The following is a 24,979-nucleotide window of genomic DNA, read 5'->3' as shown; positions in this document are numbered from 1 at the left end:
CTGCTCCCTCACACATCAAATGTCACAGGAAGTAGTCCAAACACCATGCTGCCTCCCCTCCTCTGTGCATCCGCACGCTCCCAGCCTGGAAGTGGAGCCCTGTGTGAGTGTGTGTGTGTGTGTGTGTGCGCGTGCGCATGCGTGTGTGTGTTTGAAATGTAGATGGATGATCCGCTGGCTGTCATGCATCATTTCATATGAAGAGATTAATTGGACTTAAATCATTAATTTTCCATTACTTCCATCCGTGGGTTGTTCACTCTCTTGCTAATTGAGAATTACCAAGTATAAATGAACCAGATGGATGCATAAAGGATCTACACTACTACAGTACTAAAATTATGTTCAATCATTTTGGGTGCCAACCATAAAATTACACTTGTACATGTCCTGACAACAATCACTGTGCAATTCTCATTCAAGGTTCTCCCTCTGTCAAATTCAATTGACGTCAGAATGATAGCAATGAAAGCATTTTCTGTTTCCCTAGTGATACATAGAAATAGATATTTATTTTCTGGTCACAATTCCCCTTCCGCTTGAGATAGGGATGTACTGTCATGCCAACCACAGATTCAACTACTTGATAGAAAGAAAGTTACACCTATAACTAGTGCCTAGAGTTTTTCCTGATCAGGTAACATGGTCAGGAAAAAACATCAGGCCTTAATTATGATGAAAACTATAACACTATGAACATATACAAAACATATACTATGAAATGTAGATTTAAGTTTATTCTGCACTTTTTAGGGCATTCTAATGTTGCTATTCTTTGTGTGGGAAATCTGGATGTGTGCAATTGCTAGAATCAACTTGAGAGATGAAATGGTATGAAATTAACAGCTGAGCCCCAACCAGAACAGAAGCTGCTGTTTATCGAAGCCCGGTTCTGTTAACGACAGTAAGTTCCGTTTGGGTGAGTGAGAATCAATGACACAAGCCTTTTTTTACCCTCAATTATGCAAACAAAACAACATAATATTGTCCTGAGAGTTGCATAATCTACTTTAAAAAAAATCCTTACATTAAAGTTTTACAAAATGAATGAAGAGAGCTGACAGCTTATTAGCACCTGATATTACACTAAAAGGATGTGGGGTCCAACAAGGGTTCTTCTAAGATCCTAAAAGTTCCTCGAAGAACCTTAGGGTTCTTGGCACTGAAAAATGCACCCGAAAGGTTCTTCCAAGAACCCCAAAGGGGGTGGGGTTCATCGAGGAACCTCCTTAGTTGGTGGGGGTTCTTGCAGGAACCTAACTGCCCAACTTAAACATTTGGATTTGAGATGACAGCAGGTGCAGTCAGAGAAAAATGTAAAGATCTCCTCAAGGTAAGTTTTCTCCCTTGTTTGATCTAAATTTATATTGTTTTATGATTATACCATCTATTTTTTTTTCTTTGTAGAAATGGTAGTGTTGTTTGACTTTTTGTCCATTTTCTAAAACAGAAAATGGACACAATTCAATGGATATCAATCAACAAAGAGATAAGAATATGTTAAAGGCTGCAGCTGCATTGGGTGCAGATGACTGAACTTTTGTGTGTGTCTGAGTCTGCAGGTATACTGACCAGTAGGCAGACAAAGGTATGTACAATTGGTATTGGTATGTTGTGCAGATCACATGTATCATCTACAGTTCATTTTGACATCTCTAAACCCTTACAAGACTCAGTCACAGCAGCATCCCTAACCTCTTCAATTAAAATCCCAGAGACGTCTACATTATGGACAAGGGATGTGTATAAAAAACATGATCAAAAGTGAAAGTTGTTTTTCATTCACAGAAACCAAGGTATGAAAACTGCCATGTGCACGTAAAAAAAAAATCTGTATAATTGCTTTTTTTTGGATTCACACACTTCACCCTCCCACAATCTGAATAAATGCTCATGGCTGTAGTGACAGATTCAGATTTGTGACAGCAGTGGGGTTCCTGTTCCTCTAGTCTACTGGGTGGTGTTGACTGTCCACCAACAGTCTCAACTTGTTTTAACACTTTTTCTTTATTAGATTGCTATTGAGTCAGTGATGCTTTTGGCCGTGCCCCATCAGACCCACTATATATAGCATTTCACTGTGTGTATGATGTGGGTTATGGAGCTATATTTGATTACTTTTACATGATCATTACCTCATCCTTTGTTTTTCAGCCTTTTCAGGCTTCTTAGAATGGGAGACGTCGCGTGCCGGGAAGATGGGTGACGCTCTTTCGCTTTAAAATAAAACCTACAACTCCGCCCACTGGTACTCAGTCGATTGATTTTCTCTCCGGGTGTTCATAGGCAAGGCTTGCATTAACCTCAGAAGACTAACCTTGGAATATTTACTGAGAAAACGAAGTTAAACTGATACACACTTCAATGTAGCATAAACCCACGAGGTTGAATTGAGTAGAATAACTCTGGGTCAAATGGTTTTCCTTTATTGTGACAGGACACATTTCCTTTTGACAACATTTGGTGGCCACCCACCTCAACACGTTTGACGCAGACAGCAGCCCATTTGTCGCGTGGTGTGAGGACAGTTGGTCTGAGGACTTCGTAAAATATTCCTACAACTTCACATGGGAGAAAAAGCCTGAAATAATTGATAAAGGTAAGTGTTGTCATATCCAAGCGATTATCTGAGCAGTTGAAGTAAGTGGGTGCCATGTCATGGTATCAAAGTAGTTTTTTGTTGAAAAGGAACAAAAAACGCTGGTTATTTACCTTTTGTGACAAAGTAACCTACCTATTTGATCATTCACTCAGCAGAAGTTGTTGCATTTTTATTTCTGTAAATGTAGTAACTTCAGAAGCTCACATGCATGTCACGCTTAATCATGAAATATTAAATAATTCACACCTTCAAATGAACCTAATAGGCTACAAAGGAGACGCCCGTGTATGCGAGACAGGCTATGGTTGGAAAACCCTAACTGTATTGGGAGAAAATACGACTTTATTTAACTAAGGATGTATTATTTATCTATTTATAGGCTACACACCACCTCAGACAACCAGCCTATACAGGCATTTTCATCTGTCCAATTTACAGACAAATAAATCTGGTATCAATGGCAGTAAGTTTCACTATTCTTGAACATGCAGGTTTGTTTCACTTCCAGATCTATGGATGTATGAAGCAGCAGTAAAACATAGTCAAAAGGGGGCTGTTATTCTAATGCACATACCCTAATTCACATGCATCTCTGAATTGTGGTATGGCATTGGCGGCCCTCCCATTTGGGCGTTGGGGCGGTGCTCCACTTGTAATTGCAACCCCCCCCCCCCCCCCCCCACACACACACACTTGTGATAAAAAAATAAACAAAACATGTTTAATTTAAATATTATACCATTAATGGATTTAGTTTTAAATGTGTACCTGGTCCCTGGTTTGATTCCAGGCTGTATCCCATCCAGCTGTGATTATGAGTCCCATACGGCTGTGCACAATTGGCCCAGCGTTGGCCGGGGTAGGCTGTCATTATAGATAAGAATTGTTCTTAACTGACTTGCCTAGTTAAATAAAAAAAATTGCCTGTCTTGTCACGCTCGCTCTAGTCTCCCTCCCAATATTTATCTCGCACCATACGGCTTACTTCCGCACGACTAGATCTGCTCTATCAGGTACAGATGGCGCTAAAGTAAAAAGTTAATTGTAATGAACTTGTAAATAAATAATCATAACAGTCATGGAATCCTGGGAACTGATGGAACTGATAAGCCAGACCTCTACATCCAACTAACTAGAACACTAGCTAGAACCTTCTCATGGCAGATCTGGTAGGACAAAAAAGCAAGACTGTGGTTTATTGTTTTCCCCCCCATGTAGCTATGTGACAGGGCGACATGTTGTGTGGACTACAACTGTATTAAACCGGGTGTATCACAAAGCATGATAAAATGAATTAGGCAGCTACAGTAATTTTGAGAAGCAGAAATATTTGTTTGGCTTATTTTATTACTTTTTTATTTTTAATAATTAACCAGTTGATCTACCATTGATAAGCGGCTAGCTAGTTGGTAGCTTGCTAGCTCCCATGCCAATTTTTTTATATTTTAATTTGACCTTTATTTAACCAGGCAAGTCAGTTAAGAACAAATTCTTATTTTCAATAACGGCCTAGGAACAGTGGGTTAACTGCCTGTTCAGGGGCAGAACAACAGATTTGTACCTTGTCGGCTCGGGGGTTTGAGCTTGCAACCTTCCGGTTACTAGTCCAACGCTCTAACCAGTAGGCTACCATGCCGCCCCGGAATATCTGACTAACTCTGACATTTTGAAGTTATTTCAAAATGAAAGTTAACTGGCTAGTGCATCATGCTTTGTGACATTGTTAGCTAGTTAGATGTATGTTCACTTATTGCATTTGCATGGTTGTTACCTAGTGCACTCGTTTGCTTGCTGCTCAAAACAGTGGCAGAATGTGCTGCAGTGAGCGTTTGGTTTTTGACAAGCAAAAGTGAAATGGGTGTATTTATGCTGTTGTTCAAATGCACCGATTTCTTTGAGAAGATACATAAAGCAACTACGAGTAGTTCAAAAACTTGGCATCATATTTCTGTCCTGCTGCTTTGTTGACAACTCCAACCACTTCGTGCCCTGAGTATTCAGCCAATCAGCGGCCTTCACTGATGTATGGTGAATTTCAAAATGCATAAAAACAAACTGCAGATATGTACACAGAGGAAATCATAAATAAGGTTGTGTGAACCTGCCAGTACTAAGTGGAAAAAGCAGACTTTTTTTTTTAAAGGTATGCTATTAAAAAAAAATATATATTTATTATTATTTCACCTTTATTTAACCAGGTAGGCCAGTTGAGAACAAGTTGCCATTTACAACTGCGACCTGGCCAAGATAAAAGCAAAGCAGTGCGACACAAACAACACAGAGTTATACATGGAATAAACAAACGTATAGTCAATAACACAATATAAAAAATCTATATACAGTGTGTGCAAATGAGGTAAGATTAGGGAGGTAAGGCAATAAATAGGCCGTACTGGCGAATTAATTACAATTTAGTAATTAAACACTGGAATGAGAGATGTGCAGAAGATGAATGTGCAAGTAGAGAACCTGGGGTTAAATGGAACAAAAAAACAATATGGTGATGAGGTAGTTGGATGGGCTATTTACGGATGGCCTATTTACGGATGGGCTATTTACGGATGGGCTATTTACGGGTGGGCTATTTACAGGTGCAATGATCTGTGAGCTGCTCTAACAGCTGATGCTTAAAGTTAGTGAGGGAGATATGAGTCTCCAGCTTCAGTTAATTTTTTTTATTTATTAAAAAAATTCGTTCCAGTCATTAGCAGCAGAGAACTGGAAGGAAAGGCAGCCAAAGGAAGAATTTGCTTTGGGGGTGACCGGTGAAATATACCTGCTGGAGCGTGTGCTACAGGGGGGTGCTGCCATGGTGACCAGTGAGCTGAGAATTTGCGGGGCTTTACCTACCAACCACTTATGGATGACCTGGAGCCAGTGGGTTTGGCGACGAATATGAAGCAAGGGCCAGCCAACGAGAGCATACAGGTCGCAGTGGTGGGTAGTATTTGGTTACAAAACGGATGGAACTGTGATAGACTGCATCCAATTTGCTGAGTAGAGTGTTGGAGGATATTTTGTAAATGACATCGCCGAAGTCAAGGATCGGTAGGATAGTCAGTTTTACGAGGGTATGTTTGGCAGCATGAGTGAAGGATGCTTTGTTGCGAAATAGGAAGCCGATTCTAGATTGAATTTTGGATTGGAGATGCTTAACGTGAGTCTGGAAGGAGAGTTTACAGTCTAACCAGACACCTAGAATATGTGTACAACTACAAATACCTAAAGTCAGAACCGTCCAGAGTAGTGATGCTGGATAAGCGGGCAGGTGCGGGCAGCGATCGGTTGATGAGCATGCATTTAGTTTTACTTGTATTTAAGAGCAATTGGAGGCCACAGAAGGAGAGTTGTATGGCATTGAAGCTCATCTGGAGGTTAGTTAACACAATGTCCAAAGAAAGGCCAGAAGTATACAGAATGGTGTCTGCTATCTATGCTCTGTCAAAAATGCTATCAACTTTGACTGACGTGTGTTGTGAGGCAATGCATTTTACTTTGGCATCAAAAACCTGAGTGGTGAGTGTCAATCTCTCTACACTCTGATGTAGACAGACTAGATGTCTTGTATTATTGGTGAGTGTGAACTTAAAAACATCAGTCATCATAGATATTGGTGTCTAAATGCTGAAATTTGACATTTTTTATGGAGAACTCCGCATTATTGCAGCAGTCTGGCTAGGACAGGCACAGGAAAATGGACTAGAACATTCCATGGAATGCACTTGTGTCCTCAACAGTTATTCTTATTATGTGTTTCATGTGTACACACCAAACACTGATTGGGGTGCCCACAGTCTACTCCTTGACTAGAGGTTGAGTCCGTTTCACAGTAATTGATTCTGAGGAAGAGAGTATCAGTCTCACTGTTAACCTATTTATAAATGTCTCATAATACAAATGTTAAGATGACATGAAATGTTACGTGATGGACTCTAATATCTGGAACCTTGTCTTAGACTATTTATGTTTATGTATTTCGAGCATAAGCTGTGTCCATTTGCACTGGTGCGGTTCTCAACATTTCTTTGTTTAACATTCCTCTGGCAGTTTATGTCCCAAAGAGCAATTAAGCAAGCAAGATGGGCTGCCTGGTATTCTTAAACATATCAGGCAGCCCATCTTGCTTGCTTAATTGCTCTTTGGGACATAAACTGCCAGAGGAATGTTTATTCCATAAATGGTGCCATCGTTTTTTCAATAGCCAGTGTGTGTTCCTTGAGAAAGGCAACAGTCAAGATCTGCTGTTGGTCTTACATCTATAATAAGAGCTTCTATCACTAAGGCTGCATGTAAACTGCATGTTTAGCAGTCGAGATGAGATGGCAGTGTGGTATTATCCTAATTAACATGTGGGAGCGGGAGATGGTGAGCGAGCTATTATTACAGCCTGTCTTGTGGGAGATAAGCCCTCCACCACCTACCCTCTCTCTGACACCCTACTTTCAGTAAAGACACACCCTCTTTCTGACCCCCCCATGTATCCTGGTGTGATGAGTAGGCCTAATGTAAGGACGGGGTCACTACATGCCTAACCACACCCCTTTAGCACTACCACTGGAGGGCAATAATGTGATATGGGGGAGTCAGTACCACTGCTAGACTGGGGATTTGAAATTCTCACCTTATGTATAGTACTTTCAATCATATGACTTCTATCTTTGTTTTTTGTATAAAGGCAAACAGCCTGTCTTAAGGCGTCCACACGTTTCCCAAACTAAACCGTTCGGAAGAGTTCATGCATATACAGTTAAAGTTGGAAGTTTATATACACTTAGGTTGGCGTCATTAACCTGTTTTTCAACCACTCCACAAATTTCTTGTTAACAAACTATAGTTTTGGCAAGTCGGTTAGGACATCTACTTTGTGCATGACAAGTAATTTTTCCAACAATTGTTTACAGACAGATTATTTCACTTATAATTCACGATCACAATTCCAGTGGGTCAGAAGTTTACATGCACAGTCAACTTAGTGTATTTAAACAGCTTGGAAAATTCCAGAAAATGATGTCATGGCTTTAGAAGCTTCTGATAGGCTAATTGACATAATTTGCGTCAATTGGAGGTGTACCTGTTGATGTATTTCAAGGCCTACCTTCAAACTCAGTGCCTCTTTGCTTGACATCATGGGAAAATGAAAAGAAATCAGCCAAAACTTCAGACAAAAATTGATTGTAGACCTCCACAAGTCTGGTTCATCCTTGGGAGCAATTTCCAAACGCCTGAAGGTACCACGTTCATCTGTACAAACAATAGTACGCATGTATAAACACCATGGGACAACGCAGCCGTCATACCACTCAGGAAAGAGATGTGCTCTGTCTCCTAGAGATGAACATACTTTGGTGCGAGAACTGCATATCAATCCCAGAACAACTGGACAATGACCCCAAGCATTCTTCCAAAGTTGTGGCAAAATGTCTTAACCTCTAGTGACACCCCATCCCGTGAACGGGACCGTTATCATCATCTGACACTAATTAGCATAACGCAACGGACATAAATCTTCATAAATCAGAAAAGCAATCAAATTAAATCGTTTACCTTTGATGAACTTCGGATGTTTCCACTCACGAGACTCCCAGGTAGACTCCCAGGTAGACAGCCAAAGTTCATTTTTTTCCCAAAATATTATTTTTGTAGGCGAAATAGCTCCGTTTGTTCTTCACGTTTGGCTGAGAAATCGCCGGGAAATTGCGGTCACCGCAACGCCGAAAAATATTCCAAATTAGCTCCATAATATCGACAGAAACATGGCAAACGTTGTTTAGAATCCATCCTCAAGGTGTATTTCTAATATCTATTCGATAATATATCAGTCGGGACAATTCGTTTTTCACTCGGAACGATTGGAGTAATGGCTACCTCTGTATTTTACGTGAGAATCTCTCTCGGAGCCACCATGTGACCACTTACGCAATGTGGCTGCCTACGGCTATTCTTCAACAGAAATGCGTAAAACTACGTCACAATGCTGTAGACACCTTGGGGAATACGTAGAAAGCGTAAGCTCGTTGATGGTACATTCACAGCTGAATAGGAAGTCATTGGAACGCAGCGCTTTCAAAACCTGGGGCACTTCCGGATTGGATTTTTCTCAGGCTTTCGCCTGCAACATCAGTTCTGTTATACTCACAGACAATATCTTTACAGTTTTGGAAACGTTAGTGTTTTCTATCCAAAGCTGTTAATTATATGCATATTCTAGCATCTTTTCCTGACAAAATATCCCGTTTAAAACGGGAATGTTTTTTTTCCAAAAATGAAAATACTGCCCCCTAACACCAACAGGTTTTAAGGACAACAAAGTCAAGGTATTGGAGTGGCCATCACAATGCCCTGACCTCAATCCTATAGACAATTTGTGGGCAGAACTGAAAAAGCGTGTGCGAGTAAGGAAGCCAACAAACCTGACTCCGTTACACCAGCTCTGTCAGGAGGAATGGGCCAAAATTCACCCAACATATTGTGGAAAGCTTGTGGAAAGCTACCTGAAACGTTTGACACAAGTTAAACAATTTAATAGCAATGCTACCAAATACTAATTGAGTGTATGTAAACTTCTGACCCACTGGGAATGTGATGAAAAAAAATAAAAGCGGGAAATAAATAATTCTCTCTCCTATTATTCTGACATTTCACGGTCTTAAAATAAATTGGTGATCTGACTGACCTAAGACAACACATTTTTACTGGGATTAAATGTCAGGAATTGTGAAAAACTGAGTTTAAATGTATTTGGCTAAGGTGTATGTAAACTTCTGACTTCAACTGTATTATGACAACATTTTGAGACATTTGTTCATTTTGGACTCCGGTAAGTTTTTTTTTCTTTTTTGGGCTGTTAAGGCACTTTTTTCTCGAGGCAAGCTGAAGTCTATGCCCCTTCTTCGGTGATCGGTCAACAGTAGGGATTCTTCAATAAAGTATTTGCTGCTGATGACTAGTTTTCATGCACATTTTTTTTCATTGAGAAATACTGCACCAAGCATCTTATATGTAACATTTCTCAACTAAGATCTCCTTGGCAAGAACTGCAAAATTTATCAAATCAAATGTTATTTGTCACATGTGCCAAATACAGGTGTAGACCTTACTAAGAAATGCTTACTCATAAGCCCTTAACCAACAATGCAGTTCAAGAAATAGAGTTAAGAAAATATTTACAAAATAAACTAAAGTAAAAATTAACAGAATAACGAGGCTATATACAGGGGGTACCGGTACCGAGTCAATGTGCGCGGATATTGTCACGACTTCTGCCGAAGTCGATACCTCTCCTTGTTCAGGCGGTGGTCGACGTCGCCGGTCTTCTAGCCATCGCCGATCCATTTGTTTTGTCTCATTTTTCCACACGCCTGGTTCTCATTTCCCTCATTATGTGTTGTGTATTTAACCTTCTGTTTCCCCCCATGTCTTTGTGTGGTATTGTTTATCTGTTTCATGTATGCACACATATGTCTGGTTGCACTGGGTTATGTCAACCCGTATTGTATTTCGTGTTTTCGTTGTGCCGTGTACTTTTGGTTCACTGAAATAAAAGGCTCTGTTTGCTACACACTATCTGCTCTCCTGCGCCTGACTCCCTTGCAGCCATTTACACATACCTGACAGAATACCACACCCATTATGGAGTCAGCAGGAGCAGGTACCTATGGTAGCGGAGTTGAGGAGCGCGTCCAGGAGCACACGGCGTTGATTCACCATCTCGGCACCGCCATAGACCGCGTTGTTCAGACGATGGATCGCTGGGAGAGACATGGAGGTCCTCCAGTATCTCCCCCAGCACAACAGGTGTCCTCACTACTCCTGTACCCGGTCTCGCCCTTCCTGGAGAGTATGATGTGATGGCGGCACGGTGCCAGGGCTTCCTGCTACAGCTGGATCTCTACCTGAGCACCGTTTATCCAGCTCCCTCGGGAAGGGAGAGTGTGTCCGCCCTCGTCTCATACCTCTCAGGGTGAGCTCTGGAGTGGGCCAACGCCGTGTGGGGAGAAGGAGATGCGGCATTGGATGACTTCACGGAATTCACCCGCCGCTTCTGGGCAGACTTTGACCACCCTCCCGAGGGTAGAGCGGTGGGTGAACGTCTGTTCCACCTGAAGAAGGGGACGAGGAGTTCTCACTGGAATTTCGGACCTTGGCCGCCGGAGCGGGATTGAATGACAGGGCTCTCATCGACCACTACCATTGCAGCCTGCGTAAGGATGTCCGTCAGGAGTTGGCCTGCAGGGATACCACTCTTACCTTCGACCAGCTGGTGGACATGTCTATTCGGCTGGATAACCTGCTGGTCACCCGCGGACTTTGATTCCTTTTCCCAGCACCACCGCTCTGGTGCCTGTGGAACTTGGAGGTGCTGCGCACAGGGAGACCGGAGGCGGGGCTTTCACAGTGTACCATCTGAGGCTGCAGAGGTCACACTGCCGGTCGGTGCCGTGTTGGTTCCTCTAGGGTACGAGGCAGCAGGCAGGACACTCTGGTGTCACCCCAGGTGAGAAGGCACCATTCTCACCCAGAACCCACTGTTGCACACATGTTTTTGTTTGTTACTTTTCCTGAGTTTTCCCAGCATAAGGCGCTCGTCGATTCAGGCGCGGCTGGGAATTTTATTGCCAGATCATTTCCCCATAGTTTAGGGATCCCCATCGTTCCTGTGGATGTGCCCTTCCCCGTTCACACCATAGATAGTCGACCATTAGGGTCAGGTTTGATTAGGGAGGTCACCACTCCTTTGGGCATGGTGACGCAGGGGGGGTCCTACGGAGAGAATTAGTCTCTTATTTACTCTCCTGCGTTTCCCGTGATGCTGGGCCTACCCTGGTTAGTTTGTCATTACCCCACGGTTTCTTGGCCACAGAGGGCTCTCCCGGGGTGGTCGCGAGAGTGCTCAGGTAGTTGTTTAGGGGTTTCCGTTGGTGCTACTACGGTGGATAGTCCAGACCAGGTCTCCACTGTGCGCATTCCCCCTGAATATGCCGATTTTGGCTCTCGCCTTCTCCAAAAAGAAGGCGACTCAATTACCACCTCGTCGACGGGGCGTTTGTGCGATAGATCTCCTGGTAGGCGCTGCACTTCCCAGGAGTCATGTGTATCCCCTCTCAAAAGAGGAGACGGAGGCTATGGAAACGCATGTCTCCGAATCCCTGTGTCAGGGATACATTCGGTACTCCCCTTCCCCCGCCTCCTTGAGTTTATTTTCTGTGAAGGAGGGAGGTCTGCGCCCGTATATTGACTATCGGGGTCTGAATCAGATCACTGTGAGGTATAGTTACCTGCTACCGCTCATAGCCACAGCGATTGAGTCAATGCACGGGGCGCGCTTCTTCACCAAACTAGATCTCAGGAGAGCTTATAATCTGGTGCGTATCTGGGAGGGAGATGAGTGGAAGAGGGCTTTCAGTACCACCTCTGGGCACTGTCATGTCGTACGGGTTGATGAATGCTCCATCAGTCTCCCAAGCCTTTGTAGATGAGATTTTCAGGGATTTGCAGGGTGTGGTGGTGTATATTGATGACATTCTAATATACTCCGCTACACGCGCCGAGCATGTTTCCCTGGTGCTTGGTCGACTTGGAGCATGACCTGTACAACAAGGCTGAGAAATGCCTGTTATTTCAACAGTCTGTCTCCTTCATAGGGTATCACTTTTCCACATCAGGGGTGGAGATGGAGAGTGACCACATTGCAGCCGTGCGTAATTGGCCGACTCCCACCATGGTAAAGGAGGTGCAGCGGTTCTTAGGGTTTGCCAACTACTACCAGAGATTTATCTGAGGTTTTGGTCAGGTAGCAGCTCCCATTACCTCACTGCTGAAGGGGGGGCCCGGTGCGCTTGCAGTGGACAGCTGAGGCGGATAGTGCTTTTAGTCACCTGAGGGCTCTGTTTACCTCAGCTCTTGTGCTGGCTCATCCGGATCCCTCTTTGGCTCTGTTTACCTCGGCTCTTGTGCTGGCTCATCCGGATCCCTCTTTGGCGTTCATAGTGGAGAGGGATGCGTCCGATGCTGGGATAGGAGCTGTGCTCTCTCAGTGCTCGGGTACGCCACCGAGCGAAACTATGATGTGGGGGACCGTGAGTTGTTGGCTGTTGTCAAAGCTTTGAAGGCTTGGAGACATTGGCTTGAGGGGGCTAAACACCCTTTCCTCATCTGGACTGACCACCGCAATCTGGAGTACATCCGGGCGGCGAGGAGACTGAACCCTTGCCAGGAAAGGTGGGCCATGTTTTTCACCTGTTTTGTTTTCACCCTTTCTTACAGACCAGGTTCCCAGAACGTGAAGGCAGATGTACTGTCCCGGCTGTATGACACAGAGGAGCACCCCATGGATCCCACTCCCATACTCCCTGCCTGGTGGCACCGGTAGTGTGGGAGCTGGACGCGGACATTGAGCGGGCGTTGCGTACAGAGCCCCCTCCCCTCCAGTGTCCTGCTGGTTATCTGTACGTTCCGTTTGCTGTCCGTGATCGGCTGATCTATTGGGCCCACACGTCACCCTCCTCTGGTCATCCAGGCATCGGTCGGACGGTGCGCTGTCTGACCGGGAAGTACTGGTGGCCCACTTTGGCTATGGATGTGAGGGTTTATGTTTCCTCCTGCTCGGTGTGCGCCCAGTGTAAGGCTTCCCCCATCACAGGGAAACACCACGATCCTGGTCATTGTGGATAGTTTCTCTAAGTCCTGCCGTCTCCTCCCTCTGCCCGATCTCCCTACGGCCCTACAGACTGCGGAGGCCTTGTTTACGCACGTCTTCCGGCACTACGGGGTGCCTGAGGATATAGTGTCTGATCGAGGTCCCCAGTTCACTTCAAGGGTCTGGAAGGCGTTCATGGAACATCTGGGGGTCTTGGTCAGCCTTACCTCAGGTTTTCACCCCGAGAGTAATGGGCAGGTGGAGAGAGTAAACCAGGATGTGGGTAGGTTTCTGAGGTCCTATTGCCAGGACCGGCCGGGGGAGTGGGCAGCGTTCGTACCCAGAACAGCGTTCGTACTCACAACTTCTGCCGAAGTCGATGCCTCTCCTTGTTCAGGCGGTGTTCGGCGGTCGACGTCGACGATCTTCTAGCCATCGCTGATCCATTTTCCAGTTGTTTTGTCTCGTTTTTCCACACACCTGGTTCATCTCATTTCCCTTGTTATGTGTTGTATATTTAACCCTATTTTTTTCTCCCCATGTCTTTGTGTGGTATTGTTTATCTGTTTCATTATTGTATTTCGTGTTCGTTGTGCCGTGTACTTTTGGCTCGCCTAAATGAAAGGCTCTGTTTGCTACCTATGTGCTCTCCTGCGCCTGACTCCCTTGCAGCCATTTATGCATACCTGACAGATACAGGTTATTCAAGGTAATTTGTACATGTAGGTAGGGGTAAAGTTACTATGCATAGATAATAAACCGCCAGTAGCAGCAGTGTAAAAACAAAGGGGGGGGGGGTCAATGTAAATAGTCCAGTTGCCCATTTTATGAATTGTTTAGCAGTCTTGTGGCTTTGGGGTAGAAGCTGTTAAGGAGCCTTTTGGTCCTAAAGCTTGTTGTGCGGTTGCAGAAAGAATAGTTGACTGTGACTGGAGACTTTGACTATTTTCTTGGGCCTCTGGCATTGCCTAGTATATAGATCCTGGATGGAACTTTTTGAGGATCAGGGGACCCATGGCAATTTTTTTCAAGCTCCTGTCGTGCCCTCTTCACAACTATCTTGGTGAGTTTGGACCATGATAGTTCATTCGTGATGTGGGCACCAAGGAATTTGAAACGCTAGACCACAGCCCCGTCGATGTGAATGGGGGCCTGTTCGGACCTCCTTTTCCTGTAGTCCATGATCAGCTCCTTTGTCTTGCTCACATTAAGGGAGAGGTTGATGGCACAACACCTCCCTGACCTCCCTATAGGCTGTCATGTTGGTGATCAAGCCTACCACTGTTGTCGTCAGCCAAGTTAATGATGGTGTTGGAGTCGTGGTTAGCCAGGCAGTCGTGGGGGAACAGGGAGTATAGGAGGGGACTAAGCAAGCACCTCTGAGGGGCACCAGTGTTGAGGATCAGCGTGGCAATGTTGTTGCCTACCCTTACCACCTGGGGGCGGCCCGTCAGGAAGTCCAGGATCCAGTTGCAGAGGGAGGTGTTTAGTCCCAGGTTCCTTAGCTTAGTGATGAGCTATGAGGGCGTTATGGTGTTGAACGCTGAGCTGTAGTCAATGAACAGCATTCCCACATAGGTGTTCCTTTTGGCCAAGTGGGAACGGGCAGTGGGGCATGCGATTTTGATCTGTGGATGTGTTGGGGCGGTATGTGAGTTGGAGTGGGTCTAGGTTTTCTGGGATGATGGTGATGTGAACCATGACCAGCCTTTCAAACCACTCCATGGCTAGTGACGTGAGCAGGTTACCTTCACTTTCTTGTGCACAGGGACTATGGTGATCTGCTTGAAACATGTAGGTATTACAGACTCAGTCAGGGAGAGGTTGAAAATGTCAGTGAAGACACTTGCCAGTTGGTGCATTCATGCTTTTGAGTACACGTCCTGGTAATCCGTCTGGGCCTTGTGAATTTTGACCTGTTTAAAGAGTTTGCTCACATCGGCTACATCTGGAATAGCTTGTTCTCAAATGCATGCTTCAGTGTTGCTTGCCTTGAATGCATTTAGCTTGTCTGGTGTCTTGCTGCTTCACTGGGCAGCTCACGGCTGGGTTTCCCTTTTGTAGTCCGTAATAGTTTGCAAGCCCTGCTACATCCAATGAGTGTCAGAGTTGGTGTAGTAGGATGCAGTCTTAGTTTTGTATTGATGCTTTGCCTGTTTGGTGGTTCGTCTGAGGGCTTAGCGCAATTTCTTATAAGCACCCGGATTAATGTCCCGCTCCTTGAAAGCGGCAGCTCTAGCCTTTCACTCGTTGCAAATGTTGCCTGTAATCCATGGTTTCTGGTTGGGGTATGTACTAGGAATGCATTTTTGTCAGATACCGATATACAATATTTTCCTTGCCAAAAACGACTATACGGATATTTTAATCATTCTAGTACAGTTAAATAGTTGAAATACACATACACACACTGACCAAAAAGTTATTTTGTCCACATTGTTTTACTAACACCTTACTTGCTGTGCTGTTTCGTTGTTAATTTGTTCAGTCTCAACCAGAATTTAATCACACAGTACATGTCAAGCCTTGAAGTTTCAGCTCTGTCTGTCTGTGGCCTCACCTCCTCGGTGTGCACTTTTTTTAGTGTCCTTTTCCATTTTGTCCAGCTGTGTCTGTAATATTTTACGCAAACCCTGTTTCTTGTCTGCATCGAAGTAGCGGTCCTTGTACCTAGCATCGAGCATGGCGGTGACACCGTAAAGTGGCTCCGAGAGAATGCCACCAAATCGCTTGTTCATAGCCTCAAGTACTTTTGCAAGTTTTAACCCCACGTTCTGTGTCGGCAGTTTTGTTGAGCTGGCATTTCAATGCCATTACTGATTGATTGTATCACATCTGCTGCGTACACAGTAGATGAGCTTATTTCTCAAGTGAGTTGTTCAAATGGAGCTAGGAGTGTATTCATGTTCTCAAATGCCATTGAAATGGCAGCAGCGGTATGAGAACCAGCACATTCTTGAGCATGCAATACTGCTTTCCTCAGTATGAAATCCTCATCGACCCACTGTGCTGTCAGATTCGGCACGCTCGTGGGGCTGACATCGCTGGTCCAAATGTCAGTCGTGAAGCTAATAGCAGTGACGTCCATAGCAAGTAGCTCAGGGATATGCGTTTCAACAATACTTTAACTCCAGTAGGGCAACATCTGGAAAAATAGAGCCTACTTGGCAGTGTGTACCGAGGCTTGACCTACTCGACCAGTCGGCAAAAGCCAACATCATCCACGACAGAGAACGGTTGATTGTTAAGAGCAATGAATTTCATTATCTTGGTGTTAATGGATTTTGCCTTTGAGGTGTTTCGCTGAAATGTTCTTACTCTTTCAAATGACTGCTCGACTTGAACTCTTTTAGTTGTTGAAAGTGTGTGCTTAGTGTTTTTCTGCTTTTGTTCTGTGTAGCACTGTATTTTTCTTGTCATCTACCTACATTATATAGGTATGCACGTCAGCTTTGACATAAGTTTAAAGCTGATGTGCAAAACTTAACATCGTGCCGATGCTGGCTCCCTATTTCTAAAGAAGATGGAGAAAAGGCTAGGAAGGACAAAATACTGGAGATTTGATGCAGGTATAGCGAACTAGCGCAAAAATAATATTTGATATCGTCAATACAATATATTGTCAAAAATAATATCCTGACATGTATCTGTATAGATTCCCCCCCCCCCCCCCCCATCGCTAATTGACATGTTTACTTAGTCTCCATAGAGACTCAAAGCAAGAGGCACCCAATTATGTCATATTTATACCCCCACGGTGAAAGGCAACACTAGTCTAACCATATGGTGAGTCAGAGCCAACAGTGTTCCTTCTCTTTGCGGACACAAATGTTTATCCTGTAAAACAAGTATGTAACGAACCTTCCAATGATTAAAAGAGTCAGTAGCGCCCCAGCTCTCTCTATATGGGAAAGAGATTTTCAAGGAGAAGGACTGCTTAACAGGCTGGGCTTGTCTGCCTGTCTGTCCCTGACTGTCTACCTCAACTCTGTGAGGAGAACGTCACCTGGCACAGATCAGTCCCCTGATAGAGGACATAGCTCTGTGTGATGCCAACAACAGACAGATGGCTACCGTACTGACCAACCATCTATTACCCATCCATACAGATGGCACCTGCCTGGATACTGCCTGCGTCTACGTTCAGTACAGTAAAACACGGGCTGTACTGTAGAGCACACAATGAGTTAATGAGAATGGCGATGGTGTTTGTTCGTTCACACAACTCAACAATAGTTCCTCCTGCATGCCACAGAGGCCTTTGTCAGCAGTTTCCTTTCCAGGCCACTGTATCAGCACCTATGATTAGGTGCCAACACCAGAATTACTTTCACAGGCATACGTCGACCTGCCGGACAGACTGGGAGGGAGAGCTGAGCCATTGTTTTAATACTGAGCAGGCAACACCAGCATGATACGGGGAACATTGTGTGAGGCAGACGGGACAAGGTTTGAGGAAGCGCCCCAGGTGGAAGTGTATGCAATATGAGATCGGCCAGTCAAAGCACTGTTTGTTCAGACAGAGGGCCTGGTTCTGCTGCTCCTTCATCTGACAAGCTGCTTCAGCCAACAAACTAGAGGCAGTTAAAAGGGAAATATTATTCTAGGGGTTATTTTTCATGTGGAGGTATAACCATGCCACCGAGATACATCTCTACAGTCTTTGACAGAGGTTCTCTGCTGACATAACCAAGGGCCTTTTTTGTTGTAAAAGAGCAGGAATCCATGTGATTTGTTAGGTAAGAATCCCCAGCTGTGTGGGGGAAAGGTCAAAATGAGAGGCGAATCGCCCCGTTGGGAAGAGCGTATCAGGAATTGTAAAGAGTTCTTACCAAACAGTAGGCCTACTGCGTCTGTCCTGGAGCAGCTGGGCAAATTGTTGCAATTACACATTACGAATTGCTATATAATTCGCAGTTTTATCAAATGGACCATAGCATAATTAATGATCTCTCTCCATTCCACTATCTAGTATGTCCTGAGTATCCATAAATAAGTATAATTTCTGATTTAATTTCATCCCTAAAAATTAATGGTCCACAACAAGTAATTTTACAAAGACAATTACGTGGCTGAGTGATGAGAGTATTACTAAGTCTCCTTTAGTGCACTGTAAGAGGCTACATAGCTACAGCTATATCTAAAAGTGTTCTAAAAACCAACCACACGGAACATCCCCTCACACAAACTGCTGCAACTGTAGTCATACGTTTTCAAATACTTTAATAGCTTCTTGAGCCTGCAAAAAAGTATAGAAGACAGACTTTCTTGATTTGACCAGGCCTGGTTGATGGTGAGGAAGGCCTCAGGTCTCAGACAAGCCTGCAGGCAGCAACATCCTCTAAAAGGCCTGAGGGTAATGATCATTAATGGAACGGTTCACCCATTTTGAATGTTATATTGTTTTTGTGCATCTCTGAGTGATCTATCGATTCCCTGGGTTAATTCATGTGTATCTGAGTTACTGGTGTTCAAGCAGGCAGAAATCCAGCAGGTATGACGTAGAACCGTGATGAAGCTAGAATTTGGATAGAAAACACTCTGAAGTTCCTAAAACTGTTTGAATGATGTCTGAGTATAACAGAACTCATATGGCAGGCAAAAACCTGAGAAAAATCCAACCAGGAAGTGGAAAATCTGAGGTTTGTAGTTTAAGTCATTGCCTATCGAATATAGTGTCTATGGGGTCATATTGCACTTCCTAAGGCTTCCACTAGATGTCAACAGTCTTTAGCACCTTGTTTGAGGCTTCTACTGTGAAGGAGGGGGGAATGAGAGCTGATTGAGTCAGGTGTCTGGCAGAGTGCCATGAGCTCAGTCTCGCACGCTCCCGTGAGAGTTAGCTGCGTTCCATTGCATTTCTACAGACAAAGGAATTCTCTGGTTGAAACATTATTGAAGATTTATGTTGAAAACATCCTAAAGATTGATTCTATACTTCATTTGACATGTTTCTACGAACTGTAATATGACTTTTCGTATGAACTTTCGCCTGGACTTGCCCGCGCCTCCGGAGTTTGGATTTGTGTACTAAACACAACAAAAAGGAGGTATTTGGACATAAATGATGGACTTTATCAAACAAATCAAACATTGATTGTGGAACTGGGATTCCTGGGAGTGCATTATGATGAAGATCACCAAAGGTAAGTGAATATTTATAATGCTATTTCTGACTTCTGTTGACTCCACAACATGGCGGGTATCTGCATGGCTTGTTTTTGTGTCTGAGCGCCGTACTCAGATTATTGCATGGTTTGCTTTTTCCGGAAAGTTTTTTAAAAATCTGACAGAGGTTGCATTAAGGAGAAGTGGATCTAAAATTCCATGCATAACACTTGTATATTTTAGCAATGTTTATTATGAGTATTTCTGTAAATTGATGTGGCTCTCTGCAAAATCACCGGATGTTTTGGAACTACTGAATGTAACGCGCCAATGTAAACTGAGATTTTTGGATATAAATATGAACTTGATCGAACAAAACATACATGAAGTCCTATGAGTGTCATCTGATGAAGATCATCAAAGTTTAGTGATTAATTTTATCTCCATTTATGCTTTTTGTGACTACTCTCTTTGGTTGGAAAAATGGCTGTGTTTTTCTGTGACTAGGTGCTGACCTAACATAATCGTTTGCTTTCGTCGTAAAGCCTTTTTGAAATCGGACACTGTGGCTGGATTTACAACAAGTTTAGCTTTAAAATGGTGTAAAATACTTGTATGTTTGAGGATTTCTGTTTGGGATTTCTGTTTTGAATTTGGCGCCCTGCAATTTCACTGGCTGTTGACGAGGTGGGACGCTACCGTCCCACATATCCCAGAGAGGTAAATTTTTCCTTCCCCAATTTTTTATAATAAATAGCACACTATTAGATAAAATACTTTGGTTAACAGATTCCCATTGCTTGCCTCATTTTTGTATTTTATCAAAAAAAAAAAATTGTTTGCAATAATAAATTGGCAGGCTCTGTAATATCTAACTTTCCTCCTCTCTCTTTCACTCTTCTTCCTCTCCACTCTCTAACAGAACATTATGCTAATGTTATCCATGAAAATGTCAATATATTTTTACACTACTTATAATGTCAAACCATTAAAATTGTAATCTACAAATAAGTATTCTCATAATTAATTGTCCATTAATTGAATATAATCATATTTTCAAATAGCCCTTCCACTGCATGTTTACATATGAACGTTTTTTAACCTAGCTACCACGACAGTAGCTGGCTAACCTAGCTAGATAACTTAGTCGACAGGTTATGCTAGCTTACATTAGCTATTTAAAACCTTATAAAGCAGAGCATCTATATAGCGAGCAGCCACCTCTGCTGAACAAAACAAGCACAAAGTGATTGAGACGTCAACCGGTAGGCTCTGCTGCTCAGTCTTACCACATAAAATAATATCTTTGCACAGTTAAAAACAGGGACATTTCCGGGGACAGCTCCAGCCGGGGACAGGCCACGGGGACAATGGGTAACGGGGACGTCTGGCCACTCTACTCAAAAGTATATTTGCGTTGCAAATGTTCGACTCCTTTCTGAGGCACATTGATCTACAGGTTGGACATGGTGAGATTGTAGACTCCTAAATCAATAGTGCAGTTTGTTTAGCCTATTTTACAGCTAACTAGTTCCGTTACATGGTGATATTGTCTTTGGTATTTTTGTGTGTAGGTATGTTTGTTTGCTAGCTAGCCAGAGAGCATTGCATTGTGGATTTTGTAGTCAACTTGAGCTGCAACAGATTTCCATTGATTTTCCATGTTGCTGCCAACCTTATTATAATGCCAAAATGAAACATTTGTTCACAAATAATATTGTTCACCCATATTAGTGTTATTTAAAACTGTAAATATTAAGGAATTAGTGGTTTTGGGTGTTCTAGCATGTGTTGCCTCATGGAATAATGAATGTGCTGCACTTTACTTTGGACAGTTAAACTGTTGTGTGGGTGACTTGGAAACTGTACTACTCTGGCCTGGCCTCCACCGCCACTTTTGCTTAATGGCAACCAACCCCTGCTTGTTTTCTTTTGATTATAACCCCACTCATCAGGTCTCTAAGCACCATCCTGTTGGTTAGCGCTGCTCTCCTCCACTGTTTCTGTGGTAGCCTTAATCACAGGCTTTCACCTCTGAGACGAGGCATCTGCAAACATACATTGTGCCCACATGATGACAGGCTCACTGTTACGGAGACTGCATGACTCAATGAAATGCATCACCACCTGACAGGTTGAAAGAGAGCTACTGCTTGTTGATGCTAGTCTGATTTAATTGGCTGTTTGATCAAGGAGAACAAAACTGTTTGAAACCAAGTAGTGTGTGGTTATGCAAAAGTCTGCCTTGTGTGTATCCAAGCAATGTCTCCTTTACATGGTGTGTCTTTTTCACATTTTAATCTTAATATGTAATCCTTTAAAATCTGTGGAACATAATGCTGTAATCCAGAATTATCTCCCTTGCCTGCCTATGTAAAATAAAAAATGAATATATGTCAGCAGCAATATAAATGAGGACACCTGTTATAACTAATACTTTGCGTCCCCAGCAGGTGATGCCTCCCTCTAACTCCCCAAGGAGAAGGCTATATTTACCTAAATCTATTATCATCTGATCAATCACCTTCTCCTCGGGCTCTGATTCCAGATGCACACTGGATGCAGTATAACCCAGTATTACCAACCGTCTGACTCGGCTCTTTTCCCCCTGCCTGTGTCCTGCCTGCGACAGATCACACCTCTCCTTGGCCCATGAGAGGAGACAGGGACTGAGCACTTCCTCTGAGATATCCTTTTTCTCTAATGAAAAAAATGAGAGGAGGATCTCTTTATGGCATCTGACCCAGTTCTACTGTACCCCTCCTGGCTTCTGGTGCTCCTTCAGGATCCCTATGCTGACCTGTCCTGGCAGGTTTCCGGTGCTCCATCATGATCCCAATGAGCTGGGTGACGGCTGTTCCTTTTATTTATTCATTGTACTAATTTTAATTGAAATGAATGACCCCTTGGCACCCCCCATCATTCTCTGTAATACCAAAGCGTTATTAGACGTCCATTAGATGTTAGATTACCAGTGACCCATTTTTCAGAATGATGAATGTGGCTTAGTCTCAGCCTTGCTTTTCATGCTGTACAGCATTTCTGTTGAGAATTTAGAGCTGGGGAAATTCCGTGCTTACAAATGTTGGATCTGTTAATGAGGCAAACCGCAGTGACTGTAAATCTTAAGAAATGAAGATTTTTCTTCATTGCTTTCTTCAGTGTTATTATGGCCAAGGGAAAAACGTTGCTGCTAGGTATCATCATAATCGTTTTTGCTACATATTAGGTTATACCATTGTAGACAATGTCAGCGGTTTGGAAAGTGTACCTGCAACATTAGGTTTTACTGCAGAGGGGCTTTGCTTCACGTTACTGTGACGTTTCCTGTTCCTTCTGGCAAAAAGACAATGCCTTTTTTAGATTCTCTTTCCTTCATGTCTCACTTGCTGTTACAGTGAATGTACCAACATATCATTCCACAACTATCTCGCAGTCTGTCTCCTCCTCACCGGATGCCTGCCTATGACGGTGACACTTGAAAACTAATTGTGCATTTAATAGTTGTGCATTTAATAGTCCGTTTGTGGAATTCACACTCGTTGATCTACGGTTGGCCTATTCCCTTTTTAAACTTTTAGCTGAAAAAAGATCTGTTGAGATTATTTTACTTTGAATATCTTACATTTTTCAGGATTTTGCTTATATAATATCTGTCTAGACCCGTACAAAATGGAGACTAACCTGCCCTAGTTTCGCAGATGTTCTCCTAATGTAGCCTAGAATGGGTCATTAGTTCTATCTTGACTAAGGACAGTGCTCAGTCTCATGTTCCCAATTTTGTCATGGATATCTGGAAATGTGTTGGACCTACACTGCACATTTTCAGTGGTGAACAATATTGGGTAACTGAGTGTCAAATCAACTCGTGTTAACTATAATTACCCATCACCCACCATTACCCATCAACTATAATTACCCACCACCTCTCTGTCAACCTTGCTTGTATTTCACATGCTTGTATTGAATGTGATGTGTGTGTGTGTCACCAAAAGGTAAACAGATCTACGTGTCTATAGTTTCATCATGTCACCCTTCAGTATCACAAGATAAGATGGGCTTATTCCGTCAGGCGCCCTTGTTCTGCTTGGGTGGTATCCAGATTGTCATACCTTCATACCGTCCTTGTGCCATACCTGGATATTCGGTAATGCCAGCATTGAACACAAAGGGAGCGGTTTTCAAACTCCACTGATGCTCTGTAATCTGAAGGTTAGCGATGCTAACAAGTACATGTATAATCCCATAGAGAATGCTAACTAAATGTTTCTGACCTAAACTATACAAGTAACTCCAATGCTACTCAGTTTGCTCTACGCACAAAACAAATATTAGCCAGTAGGGGATTCTCTGCTGTTACCAAGTGAATGCTTGATTTTGGAAGAAGCTAACCATTTAGCTAGATAGCTAACTAAGCTCAGCAAACAAAGAAGCACCCTCTCACTGTCAACTGTGTTTATTTTCAGCAAACTTAACATGTGTAAATATTTGTATGAACTTAAGATTCAACAACTGACATAAACTGAACAAATTCCACTGACATGTGACTAACAGAAATTGAATGTGTCCCTGAACAAAGGGGGGGATCAATATCAAAAGTAACAGTCAGTATCTGGTGTGGCCACAAGCTGCATTAAGTACTGCAGTGCATCTCCTCAAGGACTGCACCAGATTTGCCAATTCTTGCTGTGAGATGTTACCCCACTCTCATTGTGTTCATTTCATCTGTCACATTACTATGAAGCACCTGCAAGTTCCCGGACATTTCTGGGGGGAATGGCCCTAGCCCTTACACACAGAATGAGCAGTAAGGCTGGTGGCATTGTCATGCTGGTGTCAGAGTCAGTAGAAAGGCCTCTTTAGTGTCCTTAAGTTATCATAACTGTGACCTTAATTTCCTACCGTCTTCAAGCTGTTAGTGTCCTAACGACCGTTCCACAGGTGCATGTTCATTAATTGTTTATGGTTCATTGAACAAGCATGGGAACCAGTGTTTAAACCCTTTACAATAAAGATCTGTGAAGTTATTTGGATATTTACGAATTATCCTTGAAAGACAGGGTCCTGAAAAAGGGATGTTTCCTTTTTTGCCAAGTTTAGCTACTAAATTAGCAAACCAAATGCACAACAACCATCTTATGGCTTTTTCCAAATACCCCGGTATACACTATTTATTTATATTTATTTCACCTTCATTTAACCAGGTAGACAAGTTGAGAACAAGTTCTCATTTACAACTGTGACCTGGCGAAGATAAAGCAAAGCAGTTCGACACATACAACAACACAGTTACACATGGAATAAACAAACAGTCAATAATACAGTAGAAAAAGTCTATATACAGTGTGTGCAAATGAGGTAGGATAAGGGAGGTAAGGCAATAAATAGGCCATGGTGGCGAAGTAATTACAATATAGCAATTAAACACTGGAATGGTAGATGTACAGAAGATGAATGTGCAAGTAGAGATACTGGGGTGCCAAGCAAAGGAGCAAGATAAATACAGTATGGGGATGGCCTATTTACAGATGAGCTATGTACAGGTGCAGTGATCTGTGGAGCTGCTCTGACAGCTGGTGCTTAAAGCTAGTTAGGGAGATATGAGTCTCCAGCTTCAGTGATTTCTGCAGTTC

At 43.2% G+C, this 24,979-nt stretch overlaps 1 protein-coding gene across 8 annotated transcripts in view; it reads left to right on the top strand.

Moving 5' to 3' along the window:
- Positions 1-2,248: 2,248 nt before the first annotated feature.
- The window catches only part of gdpd5b (glycerophosphodiester phosphodiesterase domain containing 5b), a 107,084-nt gene continuing 84,353 nt past the window's right edge, over positions 2,249-24,979 (top strand). For 4 of the 8 annotated variants that reach the window (XR_004203935.1, XR_004203934.1, XM_031795520.1 and 1 more), the window contains exon 1: positions 2,249-2,599. The gene's annotated coding sequence lies outside the window, so the exon portion shown is untranslated. The remainder of the gene's footprint in view (positions 2,600-24,979) is intronic. The other 4 variants (XM_031795518.1, XM_031795522.1, XM_031795523.1 and 1 more) reach the window with 1 other exon arrangement.

The sequence above is a fragment of the Oncorhynchus kisutch genome, linkage group LG18 (assembly GCF_002021735.2).
Source record: "Oncorhynchus kisutch isolate 150728-3 linkage group LG18, Okis_V2, whole genome shotgun sequence".
NCBI classification, from domain to species: Eukaryota; Metazoa; Chordata; class Actinopteri; order Salmoniformes; family Salmonidae; genus Oncorhynchus; species Oncorhynchus kisutch.
This window is presented reverse-complemented; position numbering and strand designations above follow the sequence as displayed.